Raw genomic sequence first — 12,770 nt, forward strand, 5'->3', positions numbered from 1 at the left:
AAGAGTCAAGAGTCAATTTAATTGTCATTTGGACCCCTGGAGGTCCAAACGAAATGCCGTTTCTGCAGCCATACATTACACACAAATAGACCCCAGGCACAACATAATTACATTTAACATAAACATCCATCACATAGCTGTGATGGAAGGCCAAATAAACTTCTCTCTCCACTGCACTCTCCCCCCCCCCCCGATGTCAGAGTCAAAGTCATAGCCCCCGGCTGGCGATGGCGATTGTCCTGCGGCCATTAAAGCCACGCCGGGTGGTGCGAGGTCGCACACTGGGTCTTGATGTTGGAGCCCCCGGCGTGCGCTCGCAGAGTCCGCGGCCATTCCAGCCGCGCGGGGCAGTGGTGTCAGGCCCCGCTCCAGGAGCTCTTCGACCCCGCAACTCGGGCGGGAGAAGTCGCCGCCGCAGAAGCCCCGAAAAGCGGTCTCCCCCCAGGGAGCCGTGGGCTCCCGGCGCCGTCGTCCACAGACCTGTAGAGAGCCTCCGACTCTCCGGCAGCAGCAGCAGCAGCAGCAGCAGCAGCAACAGCATCAGCAGCAGCAGCGCTCCTCCACCGCTCCGGACTCGGCCAGCTCCGCGACGGCAACGGTGAGTCGACACCTGAGTCCCCAGTCTCTTCCTGTTGGAGGCCGCTCCTCGTTGCGGCCTCAACGACGACTGAGACCCGACGAGAAAAGGTCGGGTCTCCAGTGCAGGGAGAGATTCAAAAAGTTTCCCCCCCCCTCCCACCCACACACACACCCCAACATAAAATAACAAACACTACATAAAAACACAGACAAAAATAATAAAAACGCGGACAGGCTGCAGAGGCCGCTGCTGGCCAGAGCCGCGCCGCCTACCGGATATACCTCCCCTTTATTCAAAGACTGTGGCCCCTGGTTCTGGACTGGCCCGACATTGGGAATATTTTTCCTGCATCTATCTTGTCCAGTCCTTTTATAATTTTAGATGTCTCTGTAAGATTCCCCCTCGTCCTTCTAAACTCCAGTGAATACAAGCCTAATATTTTCAATCTTTCCTCATATGACAGTCCTGCCATCCCAGGGATCAATATCGTGAACCTACGCTGCACTACCTCAATCACAAGGATGTCCTTCCTCAAATTAGGAGACCAAAACTGTACACAATACTCCAGATGTGATCTTACCAGAGCCCTATACAACTGCAGAAGAACCTCTCTACTCCTATACTGAAATCCTCTTGTTATGAAGGCCAACATTCCATTGGCTTTCTTCACTGCCAGCTGTACCTGCACGCCAACTTTCAGTGACCGGTGTACAAGGACACCCAGGTCTCGCTGGACCTCCCCCTTACCTATCCTAACCTCATTGAGATAATTATCTGCCCCCTTGTTTTTGCCGCCAAAGTGGATAACCTTACATTTATCTATATTATACTGCATTTGCCACGCATCTGCCCACTCACTCAACCTGTCCAGGTCACCCTGCAACCTCCTATTGGGTATTGGGTATTAATAAACAAAATTGAGGACCAACTTCTCCCCATTATTTGCACCACATTTTTTAAAATGTACGTTATGTGTCATTCCTTTGCTTCAATCATGGTTGGATTATTTTTAGATGTGAAAAATAGCACAAAAACTCAGGGGACATAATTGACATATTTATCACATGGTCTTTATTTTTGCAAATATTAGGTAATTTCATTTTATTTTGCCAAAAGCTAGATTGTTGACGAGATGGGAACTCTGAAGAGTGTGGAGTAGAGGGTTTTACCATGGAGGGGAATGTGGGATTGGAGATGGGACTTAAATCCATGGAAACTGGCAGCGTATCAGGAAATCAGCTGCAACACATTGACTTCTGCATTTAATAATTCCAGTATATTGTACTGCATACGAGCAACACCTCAAGATAGGCAGCTTGTAAAATGTTAATGTGCTGATGGCCTAGTTACAGTAATATTAATATGGACTTTCCAATATAAATAGAGGTCCATGGATTTCCATAAGAGACCAGTGAGAGGAATCTACTGAAGCTTTGTTAGGAATCACAACAGCAAGACCTGAAAATTCACTACTGCTTCCTCCACTACTTGTGTAAAAGTGTTTTTCACAATTTTAATATTGAAACCCTATTTCCACAAATTCAGATGTCTGCACATTTTATCTGCACTTTTGACAGGTACATGGATAGGAAATGTTTACAGGGAAGATAGACACAAAATGCTGGAGTAACTCAGCGGAGTAAGTCAGCAACTCTGGAGAAAAGGAGTAGGTGACGTTTCAGGTCGGAATGTCTGAAGAAGGGTCTCGATCCGAAACATCACCTGTTCCTTCTCACCGGAGATTCTGCCTGAGTCGCTGAGTTTCTCCAGTACTTTGTGTCCATATTCAGTGTAAACCAGCAGATACAGTTTTTAAGAAGGAACTGCAGATGCTGGGAAATCGAAGGTACACAAAAATGTTGGAGAAACTCAGCGGGTGCAGCAGCATCTATGGAGCAAAGGAAATAGGCAACGTTTCGGGCCGAAACCTTGAATATTTCCTTCGCTCCATAGATGCTGCTGCACCCACTGAGTTTCTCCAGCATTTTTGTGTACCAGCAGATACAGTTCGTTCCTACATACAATGTTTAGAGGGATATGGGTCAAACACAAACGAATAGGACGAGTGTAGTTAGACATCTTGGTTGGCATGGACATTGGGCAGTGCAGGCAGCCTGTTTCCATGCTGTATGACTGTGCAACTATGATTGTAATTGGTGCATGCACTAGCATGATGTGCTAGCTGGATCAGTGATATGGATAATTTCAACAGCAACAGGACAGCAGCTGATAGAGCTGCTGCCTCACAGTGCCAGAGATCCAGGTTCAAAACTGACCTCAGGTGTTGTCCGTGTGAAGATTGCACATTGTCCATGTGACCAAGTGGGTTTCCCCCCCATGTCCTCAAGATGTGCTGGTGTGTAGGTTAATTGGCCCTCTGTAAGTTGCCCCTCGTGTGCAGAGAGTGGATGCAAGTGTGATAACGTAGAACTAGTCTAAACAGGTGATCGATGGTCGGCGTGGATCTGGTGAGCTGTAAGACCTGTTTCCATGCTGTATCTTTCAATCATTAAAGCAACACCAGCAGGTGAATGAGTGGCTCCAGAAACACCAGCAGGAGCTACAGCAATAGATTCTTGATTAGTGCGGGTGTCAGGGGTTATGAGGAGAAGGCAGGAGAACAGGGTTGAGAGGCAGAGATAGATCAGCTATGATTGAATGGCGGAGTAGACTTGTTGGGCCGAATGGCTCTATAGAACAGAGTAGATCAGCAGAAAGGCTTCTGGCATCTCCCAGTGACATGTCTGGGACTTGTCAACTGGCAACACTCCAAGTCAGCAGTGGACACAGGTTCTGTTGCTCAGCTATCCTTCTCCTTTCTGGTTACCCCTACCCACTACCCATCTGTTAGTGATATTGGTTTTATTACTGTCCTTTGTACCGATATACAGTGAAAAACTTTGTTGTGCTATGCAGTGGAATCATACTACACAGGGAAATAATCAAACCACACTCGTACAAAAGATGATGCAAAGAGAATAATACCAGAGTGTAGAATTTAGTGTTATTGCTTTTCAGAGATTACAGAAGTTACAGAGAAAGTGCAGATAAAAAAAAAGTACAAGGTCCACATTGAGGTAGGTTGGGAGATCGGAACTACACTCTAGTTTACGGGACGACTGTTTAGTAGTCTGATGATAATAGACAATAGACAATAGGTGCACGTGTAGACCATTTGGCCCTTCGAGCCAGCATCGCCAATCAATGTGATCATGGCTGATCATCCCCAATCAGTAGCCCGTTCCTACCTTCTCCCCATATCCCTTGACTCCGCTATTTTTAAGAGCCCTATCTAGCTCTCTCTTGAAAACATCCAGAGAGACTGCCTCCACTGCCCACTGAGGCAGAGAATTCCACAGACTCACCACTCTCTGTGAGAAAAAGTGTATCTGGCGTGTCCAAGCCCTTAACAATCTTAAATGTTTCAATGAGACTTCCTCTCATCCTTCTAAACTCCAGAATATACAAGCCCAGCTGCTCCATTCTCTCAGCATATGACAGTCCCGCCATCCCAGGAACTAACCTATGCTGCACTCCCTCAATAGCAAGAATATCCTTCCTCAAATTATGGGACCAAAACTGCACACAATACTCCAGGTGTGGTCTTACTAGGGCTCTGCACAACTGCAGAAGGACCTCTTTGCTCCTATATTCGATTCCTCTTGTTAGAAAGGCCAACATGCCATTCGCTTTCTTCATTGCCTGCTGTACCTGCATGTTTACTTTCATAGACTGATGTACAACGACCCCCAGATCCCGTTGTACTTCCCCTTTTCCCACTTGATGCCATTTAGATAGTAATCTGCCTTCTTGTTTTTGCTACCAAAGTGGATAACCTCACATTTATCCGCATTAAACTTCATCTGCCATGCATCTGCCCACTCCCCCAACCTGTCCAAGTCACCCTGCATTCTCATAGCATCATCCTCACAGTTCACACTGCCACCCAGCTTTGTGTCATCTGCAAATTTGCTAATGTTACTATGAAACCCTTCACCCAAATCATTGATGTATATTGTAAATAGCTGCGGTCCCAGCACCGAGCCTTGCGGTACCCCACTAATCACTGCCTGCCATTCTGAAAGGGACCCGTTAATCCCTACTCTTTGTTTCCTGTCTGCCAACCACTTCTCTATCCATGTCAGCCCTCTACCCCCCAATACCATGTGCCCTAATTTTGCCCACTAATCTCCTATGTGGGACCTTATCAAATGCTTTGTGAAAGTCCAGGTACACTACATCCACTGGCTCTTGCTTGTCCATTTTCCTAGTTACATCCTCAAAACAGCTGGGAAAAAGCTCGCCCTGAATTTGGGGGCCAGGAAACCACTTCTCTTATCTTTGGATTTCTTCTGGCATTTTGGACTACTAAATTTCGAGGAGGAACCTTGTGACAAAGGTTCTCAATCTCCCTCCCTCACAGATGGAACAAAGTTAGAGTTACCCAGGTCCTCACCTTTCACACCACCAGCCTCCACATTCCACACATTATTCTCTGGCATTTCCGCCATCTTCAACTTGATCGCACAACTAATCACATCTTTCTCTCCCAACGCCTTTTGGCTTTGCATGGAAACCTATTCTCTCCATAACTCTTTGGTTCATTAATCTCTTCTCACCTAACCTATCCCCTCCTCAGACATTTTCCCCTGCGTCTGCAGGAGATGTAACACCTGCCCCCACAGCTCCTCTCTGAGATCCCAGCAGCCCTTCCAGCTGAGACAGAGGTTACGCGCACCATTTCCAACATTGTTTATTACATTTGGTGCTCTCGATGTGGCCTCCTTAACATCGGTGAGACCGGAAATAGTCTAAGTGACCATTTTACTAAACATTCCTCTGATCCACCAAGGACTGGTGGATCTTCCAGATGCTGTCCATTTTAACTCCCCTTCCCATTCCCATGCCCATACCAACCTTCCTGTCCTTGGCCTCCTCCATTGCTAGGGTGCGACCACACCTAAACGTGATCTTGGCGCTGTTTACAAAGAAAAAATTCCAAAGCCCAAGTTGGGTCCACATGTTGGAAGTACTGAGCATCCCTGATCCAGGTAAGCCCAAGTAAGTCCAGGCTGCTGCAGGCCCATAAACTGACATCCCTCTCCTCGCACCTCTGGACAAGTCAGTTATGTGTGAAAACCACTTAATATTGCTCTGTCTTCCTGTATGCAAAACACCAAAAAAGATACAATTTGCCTTTCTTTCTAAGCAAGGATTTTAAACATATGTTACTCGTCCCAACAATTCAGCCCATGCTCCTCGTTGAACTAATACTTGAAAAACAACCAACGTTATACCCAGCGCATATAAGAGTTGTACACAGATTGAGTTTGTGAAACCTTAGGCTGGGTTCCAATCTAGCTCTCGAGTGCAAAAGCTCTCAACTCAAGCAAGCTGTAACAGAATGAATCTGCCCCCTTCTCGAAAGGTCTCGGTCACATCTGGCACTCAAAGCAACTGCCCCAGGTTTGTGGGCTACTCCTTGATGTGTACCCAGGTGACTTGGGGCAACCTATAAACTACGGCAGCCTCCAGGCGTCAGCTTGCAAATACAGCACGAGTGGCGGGCGATTATCATTGATTGCAGGTAATCCTTTTAAACAGGAATAAAGTGAAAATGTAATGATGCTTCTATATGAACCATTAGTAGGTCTACAGTGAGGTTTTAGGCTCCACACCAAAGAGTGAATGGCAAGCAAATATAGAGGGAACAGCCTAGACTAATCAGAATGCTAAGCTGTTTGAAAAAAAAAATCACATACATTTTTTAGTTCCTACATAATTCAGGAACAATCTCCTGGGATCCATCCCCCTTGAGATAAAGGCCAACATTTGATTCGCCTTTTTGATTCCACTTGTTCCTTGGCAAGGGCTTTCAGTGAATTGTTAGCAGTGCAATCCATTTTCACAGCCACAACTCCCAGTGTTTGACTATGAAGGAAATGTTTTATCACTCTTGATTCTAGAGCAGATGCCCTCACACCTACCCACGTCGATGGTCGTGTGCCACGGGAACGCCATCCCATATTTCAAGGTGTGGGTCACCAATTCTCCGGCTGGTTGTGATCAGAGCAACATTCCATGGGAGTGAAGCTCCTAATATTGAGGGGAGGTTCTCAGTGTCCTCTTGAAATCCCCTCCTCACACAATAAGCAGCGTAAACCAGTGAAGAATTAGTAAAAAAAAACGATTGCACCCCCAACCCAATATAAAGTCATGTCAGATTTTCAGTAGTCTTAAGCTTGTCTGCAATTATCTAGATTTTATCAGCTTTTATTTCTTATCTTTTTGTTATAAATGCTTCATCCTTAGCAAAGCAATAACAGGTCTTCTGTTTTCATTAATGAGGATTATAATCATAGCCTTATTTAATGGTAGCTGGGTGTTACCTGCTAGTATTGGATACCAGTGTTTATACTAATGGCCTTGGCATATTAACTGACAGATGTTTAATGAGCCTTAATTGAAAATGGCTGTTAAAACAACACTCATCTGTTTCTGATTGTGTCTGGTGAGCTACTGGAGTATGAAGGGTGAGGAAGGTCTTCATTTAGATATCATTTGAAGAAGGGATTTACTTCTTCATTAAATATAACAGCCTGCTGATGTCTTAATGTGATTTAAATTGCTGGATGTTTATTCATGATATGCTATCTTATATTGGAATTACATAAATGTTCACAAAACAACTGATTACAGGGTAGAAAAGCAAACATTTTACAATGCATAACAATTGAATTTTCTTAGTTCATGTTATAAAGAAAATTACTTATTTTATTATGCTTAATAACTTCCAATGCAGCAACGTTTCTTATCTTTCTGAATAGTTTCCTTGGCAATCTTATCTGAGCAGGCATTTAGCTTGAAGACTAACTTTGATGGCTGTAATCAATAACGTCTTCCATTTGTTTTTCTTCTTTCCACTGAAGTCAACACCAAAATAAAATATATGGTACCAGCCTATTTTAAGAGATTGCTCACGCTAACTGCTCTTAATTTTAACATTCATGTTCACAGACAACACGAGAATATTAACGTCCATGGATGTTCATATGTTAAAAATACTAATGAGAAGACATCTCTCCATAATGACACAGAGAATTGTTCTTGAAAATTAGTATTGCCAAATGAATCAATAAATAGAATGATACTGAAATGTTTGTTTAATGGGGGAGTGTTCATTTTAATTTATCATGGTGTAAAATGCTTATTAAAGGAAAAACCTTTGTGCTTTACTTTCCTCTCTTCCGAACATTTACTTTTGAACCTGAGTTACTCAAGCCTCCTACGAGACACAAACAGTGGACAAATTCTGACTAAGTATTGCAGAAGATTATTGGGACACAGCTACCAGCCTTGGAGGGCATCGACTACACACGGTGCCTCAGGAAGGCCGTCAGCATCCACAAAGACTCCTCACACCCTTGTAATAGTCTGTTCAAACTCCTACCTTCCAGCAGAGGTTACAAGGCCTTTTATGACCGCACCTCCAGACTCAGGAACAGCTTCATCCCCAGGGCTATCGCTGCTCTGAACCGGCCCTGCTGAGTGCCCCCCACCCCCTTGAACTGTATTCACGTACATCGACCTGGCACAGACATATTTGCACTTTAGACTGTTTTACTGTTTACTGTTCTTTTTTTTTAAATAAATCATGCTTCTCGGGGTATCTAAATTTTATTAGTAGTTTAAATTATGACGATCGGATGGAAGCTGCATACCAAATCTCGTTGCACCTATGTGCAATGACAATAAAATTTATTATTATTATTATCATTCTTGTACAGAAATCATACCATATTGCCCTTGCTATTCAAAGGAAAAAATGCTAGAGTCAATAGTTGAATATGATATTCATACTGTAACTAATATATTAAATGCAACCCAAAGAGAAGAACAAGTCAATCATTTCTTCAGCCTCTTGCAATGCAGTCTGATCTGCACCTAATTAGTTTGCCCTTGCCCTTGTTCCATATTCCTGAAAGGCATTACCTCGTAATAATCCACTCTCCTTGATGTTGACCCAGCATCTTCCGGGGGATGGGCAAGGAGAATTCCACATTCCCACCAACATTTAAGTGAAGTAGTCCTTCCTGTCTTCACTGGGAAAGATCCAGTTCTAATTTTAAACATCTTCTGTGTTTTCTCCCAGCAGAGGAGATAGCTTTCCTGTATCCACTACATCAAATCGCTTCTTTCTACTTGATAGTCTCAATCAGAATATCACTCAACCTCTTGTGTTTGGTTGCTGGGTGAGGCTATGACCAGACCAGCTCATTTTAAAGCGCTGAAAATGTCTACACCATAAAACCTTGTTGGTGGCATGGTGGTACAGAGAGCAGAGCCTCTGCCTCACAGAGCTAAAGACGGGTTCTACCCTGACCTTGGGTCCTATCTATGTGGATTGTTCATGTTTTCCCTGTGACCTTGTGGTTTTCCCCTGGGCTTTTCCACATTCCTCCCCAACCCAAAAATATACTATATTTTGGGGGGTGTTGAGAGGAAGGTGAAATGAATCAGTTATGGAGTAATCAGCATGGAAGCATGGCCTTCAGCCCAACTCATCAATGCTGATTGTGATACATATCTTTGCTCCTCCTATTTGTCCACATTTCTCTACTTTCTTATCCATACTTGTCCAGATTCCTATGAAAAGCTTCATTTGTACCCCCTCTACCACCTCCTCTGGCAGCTTGTTCCATATAGCCCTTACACACCGTGTGAAAAGCTTACCCATCACATCTCCTTTAAATTTCTCCCGCTCACCTAAAACCCGTGCCTTCTTTGACTGCTCTATCCTGGGAAAAGACTCTGACTGTCCTTTCTATGCCCATCATAATTTTATAAGCCTCTACAATGTCACCCCTCAGGCTCCTGAATAAAAGTATTTAAAACCTATGGGTTGCTGACGGTTAGCGCAGACTCAGTGGGTCGAAGGGCTTGTGTCCATGCTATATTATTCTATGATTGAATGATAAAACAATTCCTTCTGTAGATATGCTGCCCGAGAAAGATTCAAAGCAGCCCTTAACATAACTAAAGCATAACTTCCTTGTCTTCTACATACATACAGGACATTGGCAATGAGACAATTCTTAAACTTTAGGGAGGTGTGGAAGATAGTGACTTTTTTAGATATGATTTATCTACCCATAGTAAATCCAGTAGCTTCCTCCCCTCATTTTTCATTGGATTGATTTTAGATTAGATAATTAGATATAATTTATTGCCACACAACCAGGGTCGGTGGAAATTTGGGTTGTCAGCAGCAATACAATAATAAAGAACACACAACCACAGTAAAACTGTAACACAAACATCCACCACAGCATTCATCACTGTGGTGGAAGGCACAAAATTTGGCCAGTCCTCCTCCATTTTCCCCCCCCCCCCCCCCAGTGGACAGGACCAGAGTCCAGAATCAGTCCAGGATCGGCTCTTCCTCACCGGAGACCGCGGCTTTAAGTTGTTGTAGGCCGCAGGCCGGCGGTCAAGATTTAAAGTCCCCGCCGCAGCCAGAAGCACCGTAGACTGCAGGGCCGGCGGTCGAAGCTCCCCTCCAGGGGTGATGGTAAGTCCATGCCGGCCCCGCGGTAGAAGTTGGCCGCGGGCCGGCAGTGATGGCTTCTTCTTCCCCCGGGTCCCCCACGAGGGATCCCGGGCTGTAGACGCCGCACCAGCGGGAGCTCTGCAGACCGCGACTTCAGGCTGCGACTTCAGGCTGCCGGCAGCCGCGGGCCAGCAAAACGGAGCGCTCCCCTCCAGCGAGCCCCAGCGAGGGCTCACCCGCTCCACGCCGAGAGTCCACGCTGCACCAGCCGCTGAAGCCCCGGGTGCGTCTCCGGGAAAGGCCGCGCCGATCCTTGTTGTTAGGCCACGGGGGAGGCGACCTGGAAAAAGTCGCCTCTCCGTGGAGGAGGCGACCAAAGCGGTTTCCCCCTTACCCCCCCCCCACACCACCCCCCACACAAAACACACAAAGGAACATTAAGATCGTACTTTAAAACATTCTAAAAAATAAAAAAAGGTTGAAAAAACTGACGCGCTGCTGACATGGCTGCTGCCAGAGCAGCGCCCCCTATCTGAGCTATTAACACAGAAAAACAGTCACAAAGTGAAGGAGCCGTCTTTCCCCATTGACTGTGTACAACCTGTAGCTCAGAACATAGTGTGGACTTGTCCTGACCCCAAGACTTAAACCTAAATCCTACACTGTCACTGCAGAGGTTTCTGAGCGAGTGCTGCTCTGTCAGAAGCCCTTTCTTTCAGTGAAATGTTAAACTGAGTCCCTGCCTGACTTCTCAGGCTATTTTTCCTTAATTTATTTATTCACTTGCATTTGCCGCTTTTTAGAACCCAGTGTGGTGGATATATGGAATGAGCTGCTGGAGGAGGTACTTGAAGCAGGTACTATTGCAACGTTTAAAAACATTTAGGCAGGTTATATGAACAGGATAGGTTTACATGGATATGAGCCAAACACAAGTAGGTGGGAAAAGTATAGATGGGACATGTTGGTTGATTTGGGCAAGTTGGGCCTTGCTGTATGAATCCATGACTCTATGACTATTAAAACTGAAATCCTGCTGGGCCAGTAGTCAAGACACTACATTGCCAAACCCTTTAAAGACTTTAAAGAATCCCATGGCACTATTCTGAAGCGAAGCAGAGTGTCCTATCCAATATTTGATGCTGGACAGAATAATGGCTACACACCAATGGTCTTTCTCAGATTATAAAATAGTTTGTGAATGTTAGGGTCGGATAACAATACAAGTTTTCTTTCTGTCATTCTCTACTTCATTTTGTTGTGTGAGTGATTGGAGCAGATGTATGTCACATATGGGGAATCAGGTGGAGTAAGGGAGGCAGTTTGATGGTAGATGCCAGGGGATTCAGGCCTGGGGTAAGTAAGGGTGGACAACATTATTCAAGAAAGGGAAGAATGGCAAAGAAAGTGGGGGGAGATGTGCTAGGAGGAAGGGGTAGAGATGTAGAAGCTCTGAAGAGGGCAAGAAAGGATGTGAAAAGAGGGAACGGGCACGGGGCTACAGGTGTCTGAAGAAAGGGTTAGCATGAACAAGAAAAAAAATCATTCCATGGGTGTGCTAATTATATTTTATTGAAAGACTTAAATGTTCTTTGGATCAAGATAATCCTTTTCAGGGGAGGAAGTGGCCTGTGGTGATAGCGTGGGAAAGGTTTGGTGAGGCACATAATGGATGAATCAGGTACATTTTCTCCAGTACCTCAATCGTCCTGCGGGGGGGGCAACAACAACCACTGGCCAACAGTATGGTTGGGTCACAGAGACATGGGGTGACTTGTGGAGCCAATTTAAGTAGCCCCAGAGCCAAGAGGAAGGTTGGCCAATCTGACGCACTTATCTTCAACCAACTAAATAAAGTTTTCATGCTTAGAATTAGCTTCAGATGCAAGTTCAAAGGGAGATGTTTCTCCTCTCATTTACACTGCCATCCATAGCATCATTCTCAAACGTTCACACATACAAGGCTAAACACTGATTCCTGAGATTCGCTCTGGGGCAATGAGTGACCAAAGCACTTCACATCAGGTTCCTCTGCTCTATGTCAGGGTGGGTGGGTAAAGTTTGGCAAACAACACCCCACTTTATTTGAATGGGGTCACCAATGCTGTGCAGGGAAATGTCTCAGCTACTTCATTTTATTACACTTGTTTGTTTGTGATATTGGGAGCTCGCGGATCTAGGTGGAGACCGCTTTTCGGAGCTCCCGCAACGCAACTTCTCCAGCCCGTGTCGCGGGGTTGGAACGACCCGGAGCGGGGCCGTACATCGCCCGGCGCGGCTTTAATGGCCGCGGGACATTCGAACGCCTGCCGGGGGCTCCAACTTTGAGACCTGGAGCAGGGCCGTACATCGCCCGGCGCAGCCTAAAATGGTCGTGGGACTTACCATCGCCCGCCTGGGGCTTCAACATCAGAAGAAAAATGGAGAGCAGGGAAAAGAAAATACTTTGCCTTCCATCACAGTGAGGAGGAGATTCACTGTGATGGATGTTTGTGTGAATTAAATTGGTTGTGTGTCTTGTAGGAATCATTTTTTGTTTGTATGGCTGTAGAAACAGAGTTTCATTTGAGCCGCCTGAGGTTCAAATGACAATAAACATTGTATTGTATTGTAGTTTAAAGGATATTCGTCGTTTATTTG

The sequence above is a fragment of the Leucoraja erinacea genome, chromosome 4 (genome assembly GCF_028641065.1).
Source record: "Leucoraja erinacea ecotype New England chromosome 4, Leri_hhj_1, whole genome shotgun sequence".
Taxonomy (NCBI): Eukaryota; Metazoa; Chordata; class Chondrichthyes; order Rajiformes; family Rajidae; genus Leucoraja; species Leucoraja erinaceus.